General features: G+C 40.0%; 1 long non-coding RNA gene across 1 annotated transcript in view; it reads right to left on the bottom strand.

The window, feature by feature from the left end:
• The window catches only part of LOC104686196, a 199,503-nt gene that overhangs the window by 133,153 nt on the left and 41,730 nt on the right, over window positions 1–24,620 (bottom strand). The window lies entirely within an intron of this gene.

Below are 24,620 nucleotides of genomic sequence, written 5' to 3' on the forward strand. Positions count from 1 at the left end.
GATGTGAAGATCTCTGTTTAACCACCTCAAAAATAACTGTTTCTCTGCTTTCAGATATATTATTGGCTTACTTATTCCCAGTCTGTGGGGTTCACCTTAAAGGCGTTATTTAGAGCTGCTGCATTCAGGGGTAAGTGATCACTAATCAGAGAGGAAGAAGGGAAATGTTACATAACTCAGGGAAAGGATCTCCACAGCAGGATCTTATCCACCAACCAGAAGCAATTTTGGAACTAGCCACGACTTGCAAGGAGAGGCTAATATACAAATAAAACCCAGATGGACAGGCTTTCACTGCTACAGATGTTTTACCTTTTCACTGACTATTTGCAGAAGATACAAAATACACCAGGTCCTGAAGAAAAGGCTATCTTGAAGTGCGTAATGGGCACTGCCAGGAGGCAAGAAGTTTCTTCCAGGACCTGGTTCCCAATGCCTTAAGGCTGCAACCCACTGAATCAGTGCAGGAGAGGTTCTGCCTCCAAGTAAGCTGTAGAGGTAAAAGAAATGAAACACGCCACTTAGGAGGTAGGGCGCCTGGAAGACTCTGAAGCTTTTTGCTCCTAACTTACTGAGAGATAACCTTGCTGAGAAACATGAAAGCCCTGTAGACTGCCTTTCATGTTTTATGCGCAGGTATTCCATATAGCCAAAATGAAGAACACATTCTGAATACCTACCAACCTCAAAAAATGCTCAAAATAGTAGACACACCCCTAAATTCTACTGAAGTTAATATAATTTTGCAGTTCAAATTTTGAACTTTATGAACTTTTATGATTGCTGAACTCAGAGTTTTATAGTGGCCCAATTAGGTATTCCATATAGAAAATATTTCAGCCTGCAGTGCTGTAAAGATGGGATCCTTTTTGAGCAATATTCTGTTTTAAAATAAAAATACATGCCCAAAAGTCCATAATATTACAAGGAACCCAAGTCTAAAAATCTTCCTAAAATCAAGCATGTGTTTAAAATTATGCAACTTGTATCAGATTTAGGGCTTATAAAAATAAACTACTTATTCAACAAAAAGTAGGTTTATGTCACAGTTGGAACACAATAGACAACTTATAGTTTATTCAGAGGAACCACAAGTGATTTTTGTTTCTATCAGTATAAGTATGTTGTGCATCACTTACATGTGCGTGTAACAGCAGTTCCCAAACTTTGATCATTTTACTCATTTCTACTGCAATGCACAGATAAGTGATTAGCTCCCCATTTCTCTGATTAAAGTAGGTAGCAAGGAAAGATGTGTGAACAGTATGTTGCTAATGAAAAAATGTGGGTGCCAAGAATGAATTGCAATAATTGTAATATTTGATATTAATAAAATGAGATAAAGAAATTAGTGACATACTTTCCCAGCTGCTCACTCAGTCACCATACTGATAGGTAAGCTGCTCAAGACTTATGTATTAGAGACTTAATACAGCTAATAATAAATTATAATGAAGTCTGAGCAAGATATATGAAAATGACTGTGTCCACATGACACTTTGTACTGCAGGAGGAAAGGCTGAGTCAGCAGGAGGCTGGAGAGCTGTAGTAATGAAATGAAAATGAGCTTTTCAACTCAAGGAACATCAGAGAGATGGAGTTCTAACTCCCAGTGAAAGCCAGCAGGCAGAGCATATAACCCACCTGGCCCTATACAAAGTGATAAAGTAAGAAAAATGCAAGCCCTCTCCCAGCACCATGCCCGGGCTGGAACGGTGTGCAGAAAACATATTTACTGCAGCTTTGTGCCACATTATCTGCAGGGCTTCAAGTCTCTACTGCAGGGTAGGATAGTTAGCTTTCCTAGTAAACATGGCAGGATATGGCTGGAAGCTGAAGCAGAAGAGATTGTGTTTAATGAAACTTCCCTGGGTCTTACACTTCAGTGGTATATTAAGACCCAAAAGCATTTTAACCGAAACCTTGGACTTTTCTGTAGAATTCAAAATACAGACCCTGTGTTCCAGTTTAGCAAATGAAGGATGCAGCAGTCTATCTCTTGTTGAGAAATACTTTTTTCCAGGTATCTGAGTACAACCTTTGGGGTGACTAATCTTCTACCTCAGTTTGAAAATCCCAGCTCCACTGGTATTTTAGCTGGGGACAGGAGTGTGCTTTTGAAGAGACTCTCCTAAGCATTCCCCATTACTTCATTTTGCTTTTCACTGCAGGGCAATCTCAGAGCACACAGGGTGTGTTCATTTGGGATGAAACTAAACTGGGGTGCCCTGAGTGTGCTCCATTGCTCATGGGCACTCATTCAGCAGGGTGGAAGTGCATCTTTAAGAGGGTGTTAGTGTGGATGTCGGGTCTCTTGCATTCTCTGCTCACCTCTGCAGGATCATCCCCCCTGCAAATACACAACTGTGCACCATACATACAATATAATATAAATGCCAATATAAACCCCTTTGTACAGCTTCACAGGGACAAGAAATGTAAGAGTAACCAAGGGCATATAGACAGACTAGACAAGCATATTGTACCTATGAAATGCTCCTCACCATTACTGCAAGCACTAGTCTTTGCATGCTAGGCATGTAATTCTTGTCATGTTGTCTGTAGCATCATGACAGAGGTTATCATTTCTGGAGGGATGTGGGCTGAAGATGAATTAATTTCATATGTATTCAGATATTTTCATTTTCTCCCACATAGAAGAAACAAAAGAAGAGGCAGATTAGAAGGAAAAACCTTTTAGTTTTAAACACTCTTTCCTAAAATTAAGTATTTTCTCTGGAACAGCATATTAGACTTCCTTAAAAGAAGACCTGAATACTGAATAATAAATAAAATAAAAATATTTATTTCTTTAATAATGAGATGTTGGAGCACTATATAAATTTCTTTCCTTTGTTGTTGTTATTATTACTTGATTTTCCATTTCAGTGAAAAACTCTTTGATACTTGGAACCAACAAAGAGGCATGCTTCTGTTGAATAATGCTAATTCATATTCAAGCTGTGCTACCTAATTACAATGCATTTTCATGGTACCATCACAGATTACCATGGGTGATTCTTGGTCAGTTACAACTTACTTAATTAGCAGGAACTTAACTGTTACATTTTTTGACTTTTCATGGATAGAATAGGGTACGCCCTCCAGCTCTCATGATCAAACATACTCCCTCCACAAAGTATAGGATTAAAGCCATTACCTTGATCAAATCACAAGCAAGCATCTTTTTGCTTTGCTCCACAATTGCAAAAATGAAAGCAATATTCGCAAACCAAATGTATTACAGTGAATAAAAAACTGACTCACTCCTGGAAAAGCAAAACACAATGTATCTGAGGAACTTCACCCTAAAAAGCTTCATTCTTGAATAATTTTAAGAGTATTTTTAGATATTAGCGTAGGTGTTGGGGAAAAGCCCACATTGCTTTAAAGTCTGCCTTTTGTTTAAAACACCATTTCAAGAGATGATGTTATGCAATAAGAAAGAAGAAAGGAAAAGAGTCTTAAACCAAGTGGTTCAACCCAGTTATAGTAATAGAATTTCACACAGTCTGTACAAGGTTCTGTCTTAGAAAGCTTTAGAAATATTCAGGTATATAGTTTAGTAGATCATTGAGATTTATGTTCATGTTAGATGAAAATATCAATATAAATCTTTCTTTCCAAACAGGTTGAGACCAAATTATTCTCTTTACAAGTAAGTCTCAATCCATATGCCTATATGACTCTGTCTTAAATACCAAGTCCTAAAATACTGGAATCTTAAATAGATGTTTTTGCTACCTGCCTTAGATTAACTGCAATCCTTTGTGTCATGCAGTGGGCACTGTATCAAAGAAAAAATCCATCTATGTCTAGGAAGAGGCTGAGCTGGTACTGGAAGGATACTGTCTATAAAAGAAGAATAATACAGCAAAGGGAAACCAACATTTTTTTCCACAAACCTTAGAGACAGTTTCTGAGGGAGAAAAGACTCTTTACTTTCAGTGCTGCTTGCACTCCTTACCCCTCTGCTTAAGACTGCCAAAAAACTTACACATACCAGGTCGCATCAATAGGACTTTCCACACCAATGTCTTTTTTTCTGAGGACAGCCATTAGCAGATACTGAATGGAAGTGGAAGGACAGAGAAGGCACACAATCATGTTTTGTTCTGATATTCCCTCTTCACTTCTGGGAGTTTGGGGACCACCAAACTAGGAGGTTACACCCACAGCATGGTGCTTTACAGGTTGTCAGCCAGCTTCTTCCCATGAATCCCCTGGACTGCTTTTTAACCCAGTTATATTTTGTACACTAATAAGCTCAGGCTTCAGTTTATGGATGAATTCTTGGTGTGGTTTAAACAGCTTTCACAGGGTATCCCTTATCTCTAGACATGTGAGAAGCAGTTTCGAGAGAAAGGGGATGAGGGACTACAGGATTGAAGAAGATCAAATCTCTGTCTCAATGGGCTTCAAATCACAGAGGCTTTCTGATGATATCAGAAAATTTGTCCACTCTTCTCTGTGTGTGCTTACCTGGACACGAATATCTGAATTATTTAAAGTCTGTGTAAAACAAGACCGTGTAAGTTGTTGCTCTGGCTTCCAGCTGGAGCCTCCATTGCAATATATGACCCCCAAAACATGACCTTTATCTCTCAAGAAGGCATGACTTTGCAAAATTTTTGCTTTTTGTACCATAGGTCTGTCAAGAAAACTAAACTAGAGATTATTGGGAAAACACACTCCACTGGGAGCTTGGGGCTACTCAGTAAATATGGCAAACAGGTTACAAGTCAGATTTACTCCAGTGGAGCCTGCCAAATGGTGTCACCAGCCATATGGAAGATTTAATGTCTTCTCATGTATCCAGCTCAGAAATCTTCACACTACACCACAGATACTCCCATCAACTTCTAAGAAGGAGGTGTTTTAGGACAGCAGAACCTTAACAATGAGAAAAATAAGGCTTTTGAATTTTACTCTTTTTTTAAAATCTGGCTGGAAAAGCTCAGTGCCTGTATTTTAGTTCCATTCCTCTGCAGCTCAGCAGAGGTAACAGAAATGACAGGGTGGCAGGCAGGCAAGTAGGCTGATCGCATTAACTCACATCCTAAATAAATAGCAAAGGCCTTTCCTTTCAACAATTTATGCACTGACAGGCCACTCCAGCAGCTAGCACATCTCTACTGAAGTTCAGAGTGCCACCTCTAAAGAATACTTTACCTTTAAGGATACAACAGATCCAAAGCTCAAAATTAAAGATTAAAATATTTTAGGTAATGACAACAACATACATATTTAAACTTAGCTCCAAATGCAACAGGGTACTTATTTACCTATGAAGTCCTAAGGTCAGATCTTTTTTTTTTTTTGCTAGAAATACTAGGAGTTGTGGGAAGATGTCCAAGAATTTTAATGTTAGCAGCTCACCATGTCTATTCACCTGTCAGGCGCTGCACCATATTTAGCAGCTCCTGTCACCTCCATGATGACATTTGTCATTGGATTGCCATTTTTGCCTATTCCTGAATACCCTGCAGCTGCTTCTCTGAGAGTGAGTCATCCAAAACTGTTAAATCTGAAAGCCAGTCTCAGCTTGGCTTCCAGCAAAACCAACACATATGACAAATCATCTACACTTGTGTGAAGGTGGTGGAGGTGTTCAAGGGACTTGTAGTGAAACCCTAAAGTACTGTGGGGAGGCAAAGATTCTAGCACCTGTATTAAAATGCCCTAGGGTATATTACCATGTCCTGCAGCCGTAGGGAGGAGGAGAGAAGATCCAGCAGGCAGGAACTGTGCAGCAAGATTTATTTATTTAATTATTTTACAAACTCTTTTATAGACTTTTTTCTTCATATATTTTCTTTTCGTCTAATTGGACGAGGATCAACCACGCCTTGGGGGTGATTGGCTAAAATCCTAAACCATCCATTGTCAAAATATTTTTCTACTTCACTATAAACAAGACTTTTCAAGGCTGCAGGTGTTTCATTGTTTACAGAACTCTACTATCTCTTCTGTGAGAGAGGAAAGTCTCATGGACTTAGAAAATAGCAAGAAAATTCTTGCTAGCAGCATTTTTGTATCCACACACCTGCACACTTTGCATGGTGTGGAAGCTCAATAACTCCACTGTAGTCTCCTGGGGGCCAACCAGGAAAGTCAGTCAGCACCACATCATGAGCTGCAATTCAATTGTGGTGAGACACCTATTCCTTAAAATAGGCTTGATGGGCAAGAAGAATCCCATGCCCTCACCCACTGCAAACTTGATATGATCAGCGCTCAAGTTATGCAGATGTCCCCATTCTCCCATACGCAGAATTCACAGAATCACAGAATATGCCAAGCTGGAAGGAACCCACAAGGATGATTGAGTCCTGATCCCTCACAGGACCACCCCAGAAATCCCACCATGTGCCAGACAGCATTGTCCAAATGCTCCTTGAAATCCTTCAGGCTTGGTGCTGTGATCAGTTCCCTGCGCAAACTGTCCCAGTGCCCAGCCACCCTCTGGGTGAAGAAGCTTTTTCTAATACCCAACTTAAATCTCCCCTCACACAACTTCAGGCCATTCCCTTGGATCCTGTGCCTGCTCACAGAAAGATCAGTGTCTGCCCTTCATCTTCCCCTCACAAGGAAGTTGTAACTGCAATGAGGTCTCCCCTCAGTCTCCTCCAGGCTGAACAGACCAAGTGCCCTCAGCCACTCCTCATACGGCCTCCCCTCAAGGCCCTTCCCCATCCTCACTGCCCTCCTCTGGACACTCTCTAAGAGCTCAATGTCTTTTTTAAATTGTGGTGCCCAAAACTGCCCCCAGTATTCAAGGTGAGGCAGCCCCAATGCAGAGCAGAGCAGGACAATCCCCTCCCTGGCCCAGCTGGCGATGCTGTGCCTGATGCCCCCCAGCACCCAGCTGGGTCATGTTCAACTCTCCATCAACCAGGACCCCCAGGTCCCTTTCTGCAGTGCTGCTTTCCAGCATCTCATTCCCCAGTCTGTCCATACATCCAGGGTTGCCCCTCCCGTGTGCAGAATGGAGCACTTTCCCTTGTTGAATTTCACATGGTTGGTGATTATCCAGTCCTCTGATTTATCAAGGTCTCTCTGCAGGGCCTTCCTGCCTTCCAGGGAGTCAACACCTTCACCCAGTTTTGCACAGTTGCTCAGTGTCCCTTCTGGTCCTGTGTCCAAGTCTTTTATGAAGATGTTGAAGAGCACGGCGCCAAGGATGGAGCCCTGTGGAACTGCACTAGTGACAGGTCACCAGTCTGATGTCACCCTGGTCACTAAAACCTTTTGTGCCTGACCCTCAAGCCAGTTGCTCACCCATCACATGATGTGTTTATCCAGCTGTGCGCTGGACATTTTGTCCAGAGGGATCCTATGAGAGACAGTATTGAAAGTTTTACTGAAATCCAAAAAGATTACATCAACTGATTTCCCTTGATCAGCTGGGGGGGTTACTTTGTCATGTAGTTACATTATACCAGAATCAAAGTCAAATTTAAGATCCAATCTCACCAAACTAGGACAAAACACTAAGCAGTTATGAACGCTATATACGTAGAATACTACATACGAAGACATGTGCATACGAAATTACGTGTTTATGCACATGAAGCTTCTAAGGAAGGTGCCTTCTGATCAATAAGAATATTAAGAATTATTTAAATTAATTTCCAATTGATCAATCTTTATATCATTGAGAAAATATAAAATGGAGTTCAGCTGGACATAAATTGATCACACTAGGCAGCCTCTTAAATTCTAAAAGCAAAAAAATTTGTATTTGGCTGCAGAAATTCTTTCCAACAGCAACAAGAAATAAACAATAGCAATGCATTTAGTTACACACATATGGGAATGAAACAGCAAAGTTATACGCTGACACTTTGCCAGTCGTTTGCTGTAAATGGTGCATTTTTAAGATTGCCAGTGATAATCACCAATTTCTTGATGTTCAATGCCTTCCCCTACAGTGATGTCCCCAGAGGCCATTTGAATTTTGCTTGGGGAGGTCCCAGGAGGTAATTTTATTTGGTTTCCGACTTTTCTCTCCTGTAGAAAATCTGATAGGATATTTCAAGTGGTAAATGTTGATGTTCTATTATTACTTTACATATTTCAGGTTTATAACTGAACTACTGAGTGACATTAGACTATTTTGTATGTTTCCAGCTATTCCAATTCTTTGCTTCATAAACTTCTGAAAATAATAAAATCTTGTTTTGATGGAGCAGCTTCTAAACATGACCACAAGGTAAAATACCAAAAGCAAACCTTCAGGCTGTTTATGTAAGCACTAGGGGAGTGATCAGAAGGTAAAACAAAGAAGTCTCAGGAGTATATCAATCAGTGGCAACATTTTCTATTATTGATTGATTGATTGATTTTAAAATATTAAAAATAAATAAATAAATCCTTAGAATGTACATTTCAGGCTACCAAGTGGACACCACACTTTTCTTTCTCCCCTACACAGACTTCATCTCTTTCATTCCTCTCTCAAAGTTCTGATTTCAAAATGATTTTGTCATCTAGGCTTTTTTTTATCATACAAGAATAAGGTTAGGCAGCCCAAAATAAGCTCAACATTTATGTATTCAAATCTGCATTTTGCAGGCACTTCTGCTCTTTTGGCATTGTTACTGTTCCTTGGTTTCTGTTCTTCCTAAGATGAATTGCAGAGTCTTCCTGCAGCCTGGCACTGGTCAGGCCTGATGAATGTGTCCCTTTGGGGTCTGGACGTGGTCAGAGGAGACACATTCTCTCCTGTGAGATTCCTGCTGCAAAATTGGGGAATATAATTCACCAAAGTCTTGAAAATCTAGAAGTGTTAAATTACCAAGATGATTAGGGGTCTGGAGCATCTCATTTATTAGGAGAGACTGAGGGAGCTGGGTCTGTTTAATCTGGAGAAGACTGAGAGGGGATTCGTTAATGCATATAAATATCTCAAAGATGGGTGCCAAGAGGATGGTGCCAGACTCTTTTCAGTGGTGCCCAGTAACAGGATGAGGAGCAATGACCGTAAACTAAAATACAGGAAGTTTCACCTCAACACGAGGAAGAGCTTCTTTACATTGAGGGTGGCAGAACAGGCTGCCCAGGGAGGTTGTGGAGTCTCCCTCTGCGGAGACATTCAAAACCCACCTGGACACATTCCTGTGCTACCTGCTCCAGGTGACCCTGCCTTGGCAGGGAGTTGGACAGGATTATCTCCAGAGGTGCCTTCCAAATCGAACAGTTCTGTCACTCTGCGAAGAAATGCATTAAAAACTCGCAGTATCTCAATATTCACTTATGGGAGAGCTGCGTCAATGGCATCTGTGAGGGCACCACTGGCTCCCAGCCAGCCAGGACCATGGAGGGCTCCCCATGCTGGGGACAGCAAGGCAGGGCCTGCAGCCCAGCCTAGCCCAGACAGGAGTGGGGCAGCCGCAGGATAATGGGGCAGCCCCAGCACCAGGCATCTCCATGGGGCCAGGAACAGGAATGGCCTGAGGCTGGGCTGGGACATGGAGCTGCAGCTGTGCCTGGCTCAGGGCCCATGGCCAGGCAGGGCTGCGGGGAGCTAGAGAAAGGCCCTGCTGCAGCACCCCTGGGGCAGGGGCTGGCATGGGGTCCCAATGGGGTCCCGAGCCCCGGGCAGGGGACGGGGCGCCCGGAGAGGGCCGAGTTGGCACAGGCAAGACTGGGGGTGTGCTCAGGGCCCTGACAGCACAGGGTATTATTTACATAGCTTTAGGCCAAGGATTAGATAGTGAGACACAGTCTCTCCAAAGCTGAGCATCTGGTGACTGACGAGAAGCAGTGTGTCTAAATTAGATTTGCTGGTTAATGTTTGGGCTGTTTTCAGAGGGCTGGTACTGAGTAAGGCTGATTTGATGTTTTCTATTTTGCACAACCTTCTTTCCTCACTACTGTGCTGATGACAGAGCCAGCTCTAGGCATGAGAACAGTGTTTCTACTGTCTAGTGTATCTGAGGGGGCAGATTGCTCCAGCCAGCAAAACACATGGCCTTGTAGGATGGCTGGTGAGTCTGAGGAAGATACGTGTAGGAAAGCAGGTATTTCTGGGGAAGAGTGGGCAGAAAGGCAGAGGAAATCTTCCTAAGAGCAGCAGTCCTAAGACCTCCAGGAATACCTCTCCCTGACAGTACACAAGCAAATCCCAGCTTGCCAGGGCTTTCCCTCTTTGCTCCCCAACCAAGATCATAGAATCAAAGATTCACAGAATGGATTAGGTTGTAAGGGACCTTTGAAGATCCCATAGTCCAACCTCCCTACCATGGGCAGGGACACATACCACTAGATGTAGTTGCTCAAAGCCCCATCCAACCTGGCCTTGAGCACCACCAGTGCTGGGTGTAAGAAGTAGTGCTGCCTGGCACAGATTCAGTTCTGGCTTGGGCCGGTCTCTTCATGAGTGCACTTTACTTTTTAACTCAACTTTCTGGTGAAGTGTGAAGGTGTTGGAATTGCTCCAAACTTATATTCTCCTACAGATCATTAAAATGCCCACCTCAGTGAGGTAGCATGATGCCACAACAGTGGATTTATAAAGAGAAACAGATTGGCTCCACCCTGAGACAGAAAATTATCCAACTGGATAGATTCTGAATAAACAACTGAGTTTGGACTTTTATAGAAGGAGTAAGAAGAAAATATACAAGGAAAACAAAGAAATACTGATGTCTCAAGAAACTTTAATGCTAATTTTGCACTCATTTTTCAGCAAGACTCCTACCGGGTCTTGAACAAATCCTCTATCCTCATCTCTTTTGAAATGATGTTTGCAAGCATGAAATCTAATATAGTAATGGTGTCAAGTAAAGAAAGCAGTGTCTCCTTATGTGCAGTAAGATAGTTTACATGCAGCTCAAAGAGGGAAGATATTCTCCCAGTGCTCGATGGGAGATTTTTACTGAAAATAAATGGAATTCAATGAGATTTTTATTCTGATGTTAAAAGTTCAAGAAGTCTAGCCAACTTCTAAAAGCAGTTGAACTCCCTTCAAATCACTCTTCCTCTCAAACTTCTACTAAATAACATGTTTTCATATTAAACTTGATGGAATTTCAGAGCACTCAGTTGGGTTTTTTCCGAAGATAAATGAAAGTGTTAAGCTGTGGGCATGTTTTGTCAGATAGGTGTGTCACCTTGTGATTCTGCCAGACACCAGAGCTATAGAATAATGTAGATCAATAACAGTGCAGAAATCAGAAGTGGAGGCACAGCACTTTTACAGTTTGGTTTGGTTTGTTACAGTCATTTTATATTAAAGCCATTGAATTAGAAAAGAAGCAAGCGGCTATTTTAAGAACCTTTTCCAAATGCTGAAGATTGGGGTGAGTTTTACAAAAACAAAAAAGTTTTCCACAGATAAGCACCCACCTTTTTGTATACTTTCACTGAACTACAGCACAGCACTGTACCATGATAGTCTTTCACAGACCTCTCTCCTCCTGAGGTTCCTATGAAGGTTCCCAGGGATAGTTTCATAACAGTGTGGGACTTTATGCACAAAATTAGGCATCTGTTCATTAATGTAGGATTGCCTTTATCACAGAAGGTTACCAGGAATTTCCTAACAAGATAAATTCAAGGTGAAATAGCACAAAAAAGTAACTGAGATTAACTGAGGATATCAAGAAACAAACATGCTGATTGAGACAGCTTGTGCTCCAGCAGAGACAGACTTATTTTGTTTCCTGCAGAAATAAGATTACCATCGTTCAGCCACAAAACACAACCCTGCATTGACAATCTGCCTTAGTTTTTTTCCGTGTAACCTACTGCACATTATCATTTTTGGCTTAAAATTACCTGAACCAAAGAGGCCCCAAATGCAGGCACCCTCCTGAATGCTTTTATCAGAGAGAACACATTAGAGGTTAAAATAGTTCTAGCAACCTTAGTTTTCACTCAGATACTCAGAGCAAATTTTTAATCCACTCCCACTTTTCCTGAACAGAAAAAGGTTATTGCATGCAAGAACTTTTCCCCCAATTTTTATGCACATTAAGTAAAAGCCAGTGTTCCCCATTTAAAATGTTGTGTAGCAGAGCACAAACTCCAAAAAGTCTACAGTCTAATCAAAAGGACAGAGAAGATCATTTTCAGAGGAATACCTCAAAAGGATATTCAGAACTAACCAGAACTCATGGCTTTTCAAAGTCCTTGGCCGAAAGAGACAGTTTCTGTATATTCTATATAGATACAAAAAGGAAAGGGAATTCTAATGTGAGAAGAGAGTCTGCTGAGAGGAAGGGACAGGTTGTTCTCAGCAGGCTTGAATATGAACAAACTCACAGGCAAGCTTTGAACCTTACCTCCTAATTGGTGTTGATATAAGAAGAGTGACTGTGTGCAAGAAAGGAAGATGATGCCCCTGTCCCTGAGGCATGCACTTCAAACCTGAGTGAGAGAAATTTCTCCCTTGGTACAATCACCTCTACTTCAGTGAAACTCCAGCATAACAAGCATTTTATATGCACTGCAAAGGGACTAGAATACTAATTTCTAAATGGAAAATGATAAACATCTTCCTCTATTTAGGCTTCTGGCTATGACAGGGAAGGCAGGCATGGATAGAACTCCAAATAGAAATGCCTCTGCAGAGATGAAGGCATTCAATATCCAGTAAAGACACAGTTCTTTACAGCAAATAAATCCCAAACAACAAATTTTTCTGGTACCAGAACATTCATTCACAGAATGATCTTTTAAAAGCCATCACATTCGATTTTGCTTTTGGATAGTTAAAAAGTTATTATATCCCAAAAGGCAGAACATATTTGAATAATAAACTCCTTAATATAACAAGATGATTATGTATAAATATTTGCCCATCACAACAGTGTGCTTGAACTACTGCATCTTTAAAATTGTATTAGCTATCCACATATGTCAAACTGGAAGTGAGATTAATATAAGGAAGCGTCTCATTAACTTCCCTTCCTGCATTGGAAAAATGAGCCATGAACAAATTTCAGAAGTTATGAGGGTTAATTTGGATAAGCAGACAAAGTGTTGATGTTTGCCTGATTTATCTTTTGAGTCTGAACTATAAACCTCATAAGCCTGAAACTCTACTTAATTTAGCAAGGTTTCCCTGATTTTTTAGCTCAGACAGAAATGAATGGGAGTTCATGAGATTCTTGTGCCTCAGGCAGGGGATGTACAGGTCTTGCAAGTCTGGATTTTTTGTCTAAGGTGGTTTTTATCAGCAGAAGAAGTCACTTTTCTGCCTTGCCAGTGTTCAGAACAGTAAATCACATTTTTAGTGAGCCTTTTTTTAATTTTTAAAATGGTGGTATGGTGAATGATATATCTTTTGCCTGACTATTTTGAAAGCCACAATCAAGTGACAGACAAGGAAGAACTGCTAGCCTCATCTTTTGGATGTTATATAATGACTGCTCCCCATTGTCTCAAGAAGTTAATCTTACACACCTCAGGTTATTGACAGACAGAAGTTTCTCCTCCTTCTCTCCACCTACACTGACTATGAGACACGTTGGTAATTCTAGTGTGAGCATGCCATCCATGCTTTCATCTAGTGTGGGGGAGTCAGAAGATGATTGGGCAAGGCACTGCAGGAACCAATCCCTTCAGCTTGAGGAGAGAAAAGATGACTTCTAGCTCTGATCCTGAGAGAGGGAAGAAGGAAGACCTTCCTTTTGGGACATGTGGTAGAGGGAGGGACGATGGCAACAGCAGGAAACAAAATGATGAATGCAAAATTCCCAAGAGACAGGACTGCAGCACAGCTACAGCATATTGGGGGCAATGGTCAGCACACAGGAACTGGCTGTACTTTCAGACTGTGAAACCAGACTTGTCTGACCCCTCTCAGTGTTCCGACAATAACAGTAACTTTTCTCTGTGTTTGTTCCCAGGGACATTCCAGACGGTTTCCATCATACTGTGTATGATCCTTGTAGACCATGAACAGTTCTGAACTGAAATACATTAATAAAATCACCACTGACAATTTAAAGACACCCAAGTTTTATCAGCTGCAGTAAAAAGAAATCTGTCCAGCTGAGCCTGCAAGGTTATGCTAGTGCTAAAATAGATTGCAATTAAAGAAACTATTAGAAGACTATTAAAGAAAACAGGATTGTCTTCAAGATACTGTTTTTTCCCCAGAAGGAGCTCTTCACCATACAACCACATCTACTGGCAAAGGACAACTGGGAAGCAGTTGCTTCTGCTTGATTTACCTGAACTTTAAATAAGTAATGGTTTCTCACAGAATGAGCTTTGCATCCCTCATTCACTTCTGCCCTGGTAGCACCCTCACCTCTGTTCTAGGCTCAGTAACTTTTTTGAACATGATACAAAATGTATTTGACAGAAACCACTAGTTTTATTTAGAGCCAACAGCAGTCCATCCACTTCATGCCCATAGATACAAGGACTGTTAGCACGTAAGTGACAGAGCAAATAAAATTATCCTATAAAATTCAGTCTTAAATGGATGCTAATTATTTAAGATGTCCCAGGGCACTTTGTGGGCAATAAGCAAAAAATGAAAATATCATTGCTTCCTAAGACATATATTTAAATTCCAGTATCTTGTCTTAAAACAAATAAACTAACCAATCAACCAACCAGAGAACAAATCTGCTGAAGGCAAATACAGATTCCTCTGCCTTCCTATCAGGATGACAGTAAGCCTTAAATGAAGAAGGTTCATCTCTTTTCAAGTGGAATTTAGTGCTTTCCCACCAGGTTATACATATAAGCTTGCACTTGAATGAATATACACTTTTCATCTTCATGATGAGTTATGCAGAAAGAAAAGACAGATCTTGCATATGTCTTTCCTTAAGAAAATTTTGTATTTACATGAATCTGTTCACAGCTTAAGCCATTTCTTTCAGATGTCTTCAGTTAAACAGTCCTGTTGTCTCTTCATTCCTTTTGCAAATTAGGCTGTCACTAGGTCATGCCTTGCTGTTTAGTTATTTTTAGCCTTTCCATTACACCTGGAGATGTTTGCAGCTAAAGTGCTGCCATCTGGAGTTGTTAATGGCATGCTGGTGAAAGTGTAATCACTGCATGACTTTGTTCTGCACTTCCCCGGGGTGCAGAAAAATGTGATACACATTTAATTTATGTTAGTTTGGGCTTACAGCTGCTCATGATTAAATGTTATAATATATACAGTTTGGTGCTCTCCTTCAATATCTTGCCATCAAAAATTACCTTTGACATATCAACAGTTCCTATCAGCACCAAAATACACCTGTATACACTAAAAATAGCTTTAGGCAAAACCTGTTTAATTTTTCTAGGAATTACAAATCTACGAGCCTTAGAAATCAAGATGCAATTATATTCATCTTAGTAGGAGGTTCCTCTCTTGTTTGCATTGCCACTGATTTTGGGATTGCAATTTATCTCTGCTTCTCACTCACTTTAAGCTACACAAAGGAGATTTTATCTGCATTATCTGATTTGTCTCTGTTATGTGATAGCGGAGAATGATGTATTATTGTCTTAGCTGTAGCAATTTATAAACCAAGAACCTAAATTCTGCCTTCCAGCCAGGGGCTGTATGTATAAGCTTGGGAAAGGACATTATCACGTAGGTGCTTTGCTGTTTCATTTGTTGTCATTTGGGGGTTTTTTTTGACTACAGCATTTTACCAGGGAACAATCAAAATCATGCTCATATTCAAAACAAATGCAATCTTTTTTCCATATTAACAAGTTATTCTGACTCAAAGGAGACTTGGCCTCCTAACTGGAAAAAAAATGAAGTTTGAATTACAGAAGAGGAAACAAGAAGAGCTTTAATAGGCTTACAACTGCATAATTCATGGAAGAAGAAACAACACATGCAGCATGGTACCTGTTGTACAGAAGACCTATACTTTGAAGTGCTGAGCAGCATTATCAGTCACAGCTCTTGTCATTGCTCAGATGTATTCTGCCTAAGCTCCTTACTCTTGGAAAAAATCATTGATTTTCACAGAGACGCTTGATTTAATTCCCCAGACTGTACTCCACTAAAGAATGTACCCCTAGCTTGGGCTCCATCCTCACAAGCTCTCTTCTTGGTCACCAAGCACCCCAAAATGCAAGTCAAGCCAGAGACAAGACTCACTCACTCTCACTCTTACGTGGGAGGTCTGCAGTGACTCTTCTCTCATGGCAGTCTTGCAAAGAGCCCAGAGGTGGAAGGATTTGCTTGAGTGTCAATAAATACCAGGTATGGGGAAAGCTGATATTTTACAGAATGGAGGGAGCCTTCTCATCCCAGATAGGGAGCAGGAAGATTCTTCTGAGTCAACACACACACACAGATCCTCTCCCACATTAGTGCTGCCCAAGGAGGGGGCACAACAGTATCCCTGATGAGGCTGGGGCCTCCCTTTCAGTGCCACAGAAGCATCCAGCTCTCAGTGAAGTTCAGTCTCTACACTTAGGAGGCAATGCCACCCAGGGGGTTTGAGACCTCTTTTTCTCCCTCCTCACACAAAGTATATTCATTTGAGAAGCACCATTGTATAAAGGCAGCACTGAAGAGAAATCCCAATGCTTCGGTCTCAGGGCAAACAATAGAAAACTCAGCTGAAATTAGACAGTTTTGAAAAGCAGGGCATGTTGTTAGGTAGCCAAGCTGGAAAATTTTGACTCCTGACTTTTATACAAAAATATTTTTGACAAATAACAGTTTGAGAATTTTAATTCGTGTATAACCTACGTGTTTGAGTCACCCCTTCTCTGAAAATTCAGACATAAAACTCTAAATATCAACCAATCTGAGGAACTGATAGTGGACATGTGTGGATGAAGGGGTATGTAAATTCTTCTAGATACTATGTTGACGCAGTTGCAAATTTCCATATTGCATTACAGCAAAAAGACTATAATTTGTCACAGTCACACAAAATGAACTTGGAAAGCTATCTTGGCAGTATTTTTCCTAAACAAACTTCTAGTATCTCTCAAATGTGCTCTATATTTTCCATATTTGCCCAAATGCTTTGAAGTTTTGTTTCTAGCTCTGTTCCTTACATTTTTTTTTTAAATCACATCCTATATAAAAGTAAGATGAGAATACAGTTGAAGAAAACAGAAAAAAACATTATTTTTTTTGAAACAGATTGCTTCATTCAGACTGGTGGGAGGGAGGATAAAGGCTACTCTGCAGATCTGGTTGTCCATTGAGATGAAGGTGTTGAAAATGCAAGTGAAAATGTGTTAATGTTAACATTAATATTCTGCCAAGAGATAAACTTGACTTTTATATTAGAGGATCTTACATCAGGAGAATGCCTGGAATGGACATGTGGAGGGAACCTTTATATTTAGTTCAACATTTACATACCATAGTTTAAAAAAGGAGAAAAAAAAATGAAAGAAAATAAAAAAACAGAGAAGAGAAATTTGGAGGCTGTTCCTGTTACTAAAGTAGCAAGTTTTAAGGTAATGGAAAGAAACATCTCTGGCTGAACTTCATTTTCCACATTTGCAAAACACACACCTGTAAGTCTACTATCTTTGGACCGCAGCTGCTGTGCTTTGCACTCCAGGCTTAGCTGAAAGAAAAGAAATGAAATGCTTCTCTCTGGGAAAAAAAGCAGGTACATCATCTTAACAGGACACACCAGGGTAAGAAGATTGTGTTATATGACCAGTGACAAACTTCGGTTTTGTAAGTTCAATATGAAAACTTCTAGTTTGTTTTTACTGTATTCTTAGGTTTGTATTCTTGAAGGAGGGGAACGCACAGATTCCCTTCTAGGCACGATTTTGGGCCAGCTGTAAAATTTGTCATAGGTGAATTGTCAGTAGGATTATTCTCCAGTGTGATCATATTGTTCACATCAACATGAGGGCAGTATGACCAGTATGGTTTTATTAAAGTTTCTTAAATAGATATTTTTTTAATCTAAGTGCAAGAAGGGAATGTATGATGCCAATTTCCTACTAGCATTCCTTAAAAAAACAGGGAAAATTTTTTATATGCCAGGTGGAAACAATGACCTTGTGAGAACTATTTACTAATAAAAGAAGCCATCAGAGGATAGAATATTCATAATAATTGGGAGCTTAATTAGATATCTGGCAGTGCTTAAGCAACTAATTTATTTGAAAAAAAAAAAAAGCCAGATCAACTAGGGTCACCTCTCCAATGAAATGAGGAAAGTGACAGCAATGTTTTCCTTAATGTGTATTCAAAGCTAAAGTCCTTAAGTATCATTTGACTTTAAAAGAATGTTTTGACAGAGAAAAGGATTTCCTTTTGGGCTAATTTACATCAAGATTTCAACTATGGTTGATTCTAAAGGAAATAAAAGAATGTCTCCAAAAACAGTCTGCCGAAAAGAAAAAGCTAAATTGTCAAAAATACATTTTAAGCTTCCTTAAAAAAAAAGAAAGACTAATATATCTCAGGGTATGGGGTGCAGGTACCCAGGTACTGTCAGGGGCAACATCTTTGAGGAACATCCAGGGCTTCCCCATGCCAGGCACAGCAGGTTCCAGGCAGGAATGAAGGAGTGAACTTGAGCCTGCAAAAGGCTGGGGAGAGGGCAAGTGTTTTAATTTTGTATTTGTTTCTCATTACCCAAATCTGCTTTAACTGTCGATAAATCAAGTTAATTTCCCTCAAGTCGAGTCAGTTTTGGCTGTGATGATAACTGGTGAGCAATCTTCCTGTCTTTATATCCACCCAGGAGCATTTTCGTCTAATTTCCTACCCCTGTCCTGTTGAGCAAGGGAGGGAGGGAGTGCCTGGGTGGGCATCCAGGTGCTGGCCAAGGCATTATAACCCACCACATTCAGGGTGGAGGAGCCAAAGAACACCTCCTGCTGCCACCTCCCCGCTCCCGTCCTATCACACCACACCACAGGTATGTCTTATCCTGCTAATGCAGGCTGAGGTCACAACAAGCAGCACAAGCCATTCCTACAGCGGGACATCTCCAAGAGAAGCAAATTTCCACTTTATTGTCAGGAAACAGCTACTTTTTAGTTCTGCACCATGAGCACAACTGATAACATGAACTTTTTTAAACCACACAGAGGTCAGTACAGCAGAAGTTAAAATTCAATGCTTGTTTTAACAAAGTTAGTGAGATACAGAAAAAAATCACTCTTATGATACAACAGAAGCAGCCTTTTCTACAAAAAACTGTAATTTGAAATTCCATAAAGCACCAAATGGGGAACATGAAGCCTTCTACTTCCAGGCATGTGAGCCAACCTTAGTAAATAGACAAAAGGGTACCATTTCATTTGGATCTAAGATACATGTACGTGCTACTACTGCATAGTAGCAAATTAAAAATAAAAGTACTTCAAAAACCTTTGCAACCCACAATCCTTTTGAGTTACTTTATATACCTTGGGGGAGCCCTAAGCTTTAACAGCAGAAGGACATCCGAATTGATTGAAATATGAGGAAAAACTGTGCAAGGTCAGCAAGGCAAGGTAGAAGATAGATCTCTTAATTATTAGGGGAAAAATGTATTTTCTTCAGGAGAGGTTCTGTTTATATCTTGGTTATTTTATCCCAGTCCTTGCACTCTTCTTCACCTGAAACCATGTTTTTATTATTCTTTTTCAGGTTGCTTAATCCAATTTACTCTTGAAATAATTTCTATTTATTGCTAATGCATATGGTTTGCTACATTCTTCCCTTATTTGAACTCAAATGCTGAACTTCAATGCTTTGTCTACAAGTTTCCAAGTCTACTTGTCAACTCCATGGTATGTGACCTCACATTTTTGAAGCAACTAGTCTTAAACCACAGAGAGGTATCAATCTATAGCATTCCTTCAGTGTATTGCATCCCACTATGAGATGCCCTCTTAGCCTCAATTTATCTATGCTGTCTAATATACTACAGCCTGTAGCTAGGTCTGTCTAATCTGTCTTCATAACTCATATCCTCACAGTCCTAGGCACTTATACAATTCTTTGCTGCAGCCTCTTCAATCTTGACAGCAGGTTTTTCAATATGGGAAAGAATTTGCTCACAGCATTTAGAAGCTGGGTGAAACTCAAATTACATTATTATAGATTTAATAATAAACGACAGACTCATTGGAAATAGTTTGAATGACTCCTTTTTGTAGATATTGTTATAAAATTTAATAAAGATAAAACTATTAGAGTTCAGTTGATAGTATCTTTCAAACATTTAAAGGAAAGTAAGGAACTTGAAATTACTGCCAAAAAATTATTTCTTCAGTAAGAACAATCAGCTTTTCAAGTAGATATTATGCTATGTGGTACCCATTTGGGAATTTGCTCCAGAAAAATCTTGCAAATATATACACATATATTGCAGTATGAAACTCTTGGAAAATGGATTAATTTATATTTCCATGGACAGTAATGTCAGTTTTCCCATACATTTAAAACCACTGCAGTATTTCATTCAAGTGTATACTTCTAAGAACAGACATGGGAATGTTCAGGTTTTTGTTTGTGGGGATCAAACAGCACTGAAAGCACACTTTGCATCTGAAAATGCAGAAAACACTGAACTGGTATTGATATGGCATTCACCCTGTGGGGGGATCTAGTGAGGCACAATCCCAGAGCCAGGGTCTAACTGCTCTAAAGGAATCAAACAGTACTTGCTTTGAAGTCATTAACAGAAACACCTGCCCCACCAGATTCATCTTGGAAGATTTCTGGAGACTGGGAAGCCTGAGTTGTGGGTAAGGTGAAGATATTTTATCTTGCATTCTTCAACTAGTAGCTCATTTGCATCGAGAGAAAATCACAACAAAACCAGACCCCTCCATCCTTCCATCACCAAAGAAACGGTTCTACTCAAGTGGAAAAAAACTCCAGCACCACCCCCTTGTAATACCTACTACCAGCATTGCTTTCAGCCATTTTTGTACATACCATTACACACACACAAAAAGGTGAACAATCACTTTTCAAAGATTCATGTGCAAGAAAATAATGCGGAATGCTTAAGTAAACCAGAAGACCCAAACCTGCATTTTATAGGTCACAACAATATTTTGTGTGAAAAATCTGCTGTTAACCTCCTTTGGCACTTCGCACTTTGTTACACTGAGACAGGAAAAAATCTAGGAATTACTGTAAAATGCAGTAACTGCAAAACAAGTTTATAAAAATGCATCATTAAAATAATAATAATATTTAATCATATTTCATCACTACTGTAGTTATTCTTTTATCAAAACTCCCAGACAGGATCTGAACCAATTCCTTGACTGGATTCCCAACAAAGTCAAAAACATAACCAGAAAGGGATTAGTTAATGTAGGAAAATCACAAACACAAAGAAACGGAGCCGGGAAGATTTGGAACCTTGGTTGCATGCATAAAACTGATGTTACCTGAGGCACCACTGGACAGCCCAATATATCACAGAAATCTTACATCTATTTCAGACAGTGGGCTATTATTCCTACAGAAAAGAATGTTGTCTTGCCTGTGCTTTGCAGCCTTGTGAATGTTCGTTTCAGTGACAATGAAATTGCATGTAATCTCTTCTGATTACAACAAAATTGCTAGGATTTGCAAAGAACACATTTGAATTCATACATCCAAAAAGTAAACCAAGCTTATAACTTAGGCAACGTAACTTTTGTAGATCTGACATCAGACCGTTCTGACTGAAAGGCTTAAGTCTGACTGAAAGGTTTAAGGAGGCTATTTTCGGATCCATCAATAAAAGACAGTTTCCCAAGGAACTGTGATATTTATGTGGAGGGAGAAAATCAGTTCTGCCTGCATAGATAGGAATGTTCACTCTTTATCTGCAAATGTGACATTTTCTACTATGCATTTTGAAATAAAGGTTGTTCAGCAGTGTCAGACTTCCATAGTCGTAATGGGGAGCATGCACATAACTAAGCAAGGGACCTGTGCATCCAGTCACAGCTTCATTGACCTACAGCAGTACAATACAGCAATAATTACCAGACAGCTCAGAAAGAGACCTAAATAGGTAACTACCATCATCATAGAAAGGGATGGAGATACTGAAAAGATTACAGTGGCAAATCTACTACTTGCAATTTTAGCATAAAGCAATCTTTCAATGCTGAATTATCATCCAAGAAAATGAGGAAATACCTTTCTTCCATTCTGCATAAAGTCTGCTTCTGCAACACCTCCTTTTGACTTCAGAGGTGATTCACTAGGATTTCCAGACCTGGATGGTTAAACAATCCAAACAATCCCTTGGGTTTGGGGTTTTTTTCATTAAGTATTATTAAACAAAACACTAATTTAATTAATTTTCTTGGGAGATAAAAATCAAATAGCAATCAGAATACCTTTAATTCCCTCTTTGCTGATCCACAGTATTCAATAAAATGAGAGAAAGGCTTTTGTTTCCAATATTACTACAGCACAGCAGTTTCTTTGTGTGGTTTTACACAGGTTTTGGACACTTGGTTTGGCAACTTTATTCAAACAAAAATTCAGATCTAACTCTTGCAGTGGTGGGAGGAGAAGGTGCTTTTAGGATTCAAATAGAAATAAAAATTCTCATGGAAGACAGGAAGAATTGTATTCCTAGTTGTTCACAAGAGTGTTAAATTTGTCTTCTCACCATCAGGACACCCATTGAAATTCCTAGCCATTAACAAAACAGTGAGGTCAGTGGCAATAAGTAAAAACAACTAATATCCAGCTAGAGAGAATCAAACAAACAGAGCCAGAAGTCAATTTTCAGAATCTTGGCTGACAGCAAAATAACTGTACGCCTCTCCTGAGGTTTCTATTTTAAATTCTCTGTCAACGTAGCACAACGTAGCACACGGAAAGTCCTGCAGCAGCTGACTTCACTAGTCTCCCTGTCCTCTCCAGCACTAAGGACCAAACCCCACAAGCAATAACATGGCTGGCCTCACATTTAGAAGGCCTCACATGTTAGTCTATACTCACTGAAGTCCATACCCACACACATAGAACAGTTCCCTTCCTTCCTCTCTGGTCTGAGTTTTACCTGTGGGGGAGACAAGGGCCATGCACTGGGACTCTGTCCCTCTGTTTCCTCCCCCACAATACTAACTTAGAGGCAAGGCATGAGAGACAGGTACTATCATAGATTTGAGTCGTTCCTCCAGCTCAGCAGGACACAAGAGCAGCAGTTTGGCAGTGTATTTCCATTATGTTTGCTCTCCTCTGCTTCCCCATTCAGAGGGGGAAGTTCAGTCCAATCCTTTCTGGCTATGAAGAATTTTGCTTTATCAGAGTGGATTTGCTGCTTCAGTCACATCAATGACAGAGACCTTTAAAAGAAAAAGACTCCATTCCCTAATATCTTCTCCACCTTGACTGTCATGCTCAAACATGAAGCTTGAGCTTTTCTACATAGTCAATCCACTTGTTAGCAAGATCTTAATCACTGCACATGATTAAGATCTGGGCTTAGATTTCACCCCAAAACTAGAACAGCAGGAGCAAAAAAGCCTCCTCATACTAATGCTATTCTTAAATTCCATGGTCTGGATCATCTTCTAATCCTAACACAGATTTAGTGCTCTTCATCACAAAAGAATGAAGGAAAGAAATGAATGAAACAATTCTACTAGCTTCTTAACCTTTAATGCAGTTTAAGCATTGCCTGCTTTGCAAGTTACTGCACAGTCTGTTTGATCTTTAACACATGAAACTTTAAAACTTACTTACTGCAACTTTGTTCTTTCGCGTTCTTTTTTTGCTTTCTTTCTGCTTTCCCTTTCTTCATTTCCAACATAATCTTTTGAATAGTCTAGCAATTTTTTTTCTGAAACTTACTGTGTATCTGTATTGTCTACAACAAAGATCCACAAATGTTCTTCCCACAGAAGTAAGTGGGCAAAGGCATATAAATCCCTTTGTGACTGTGGCCCCCAAGGCTTAGTGGATCCACCTACAAACTGGGTTTTGAACATACTTATTATTTTAAGTGACGGTCTTGTCCCCAGAGCTTATCATCTGATTAGGTAAAACAGGAGGAGGATAAGGTAAGGTTTGTTCCCATTAGCAGATGAGAATAAAGGTATATTTTCATTATCTAAGGTGATCCCAAAAGTCTGTGTTAGAAGCACAGTGAAGGTCATTTCTTCAGACTTGGCATCCAAGCAATATCCTACCTCCATATAAGATGTTTTTCTCCTTATTTGCAGTAATTCCTACTCTTTAGCTCAGGTTTTGTTTATCTAAATATGCACAGTGAACAAGTCATTCTGATTACATGAGTCAAGTTACAACCACTTCTAAGCTGGACCAATGCATGCAAATACGGAGCAAGGAGGGGGCACCAGTCCTTCTCTCGGATATGGCCTCTTTCTTTGTAGTGGGCCACACAAGCTCTGCAGGACAAATATCCACTGTGCATGGGAACATGACTCTTGATGCCCATGTCTGGAACTGTTAATTACAGTTCACATGTCCAGCAGATGTTTATGAGCTCCATCCAACTGTTCCAGAAGTCCTGCATGGAGTTGTAAGTCGGCATTTTCTGCTTTAGTGGCTGAAAAGGTCATAAAGGATCCTCCTAGCATGACAATTTCAAGCTGAAACAGAGGTTACTGGAAGCTCTTACCACTTCTTCAGTTCCTCTTTACTGCCCCTCTTTGCACAGAAGACCTTGCAAGTATCACTATCCCACATTTGGATAACAAGATTAATGAGAGCTGAGCTCCAGAAAGTT

Source organism: Corvus cornix, chromosome 1, assembly GCF_000738735.6.
Source record: "Corvus cornix cornix isolate S_Up_H32 chromosome 1, ASM73873v5, whole genome shotgun sequence".
NCBI lineage: Eukaryota > Metazoa > Chordata > Aves > Passeriformes > Corvidae > Corvus > Corvus cornix.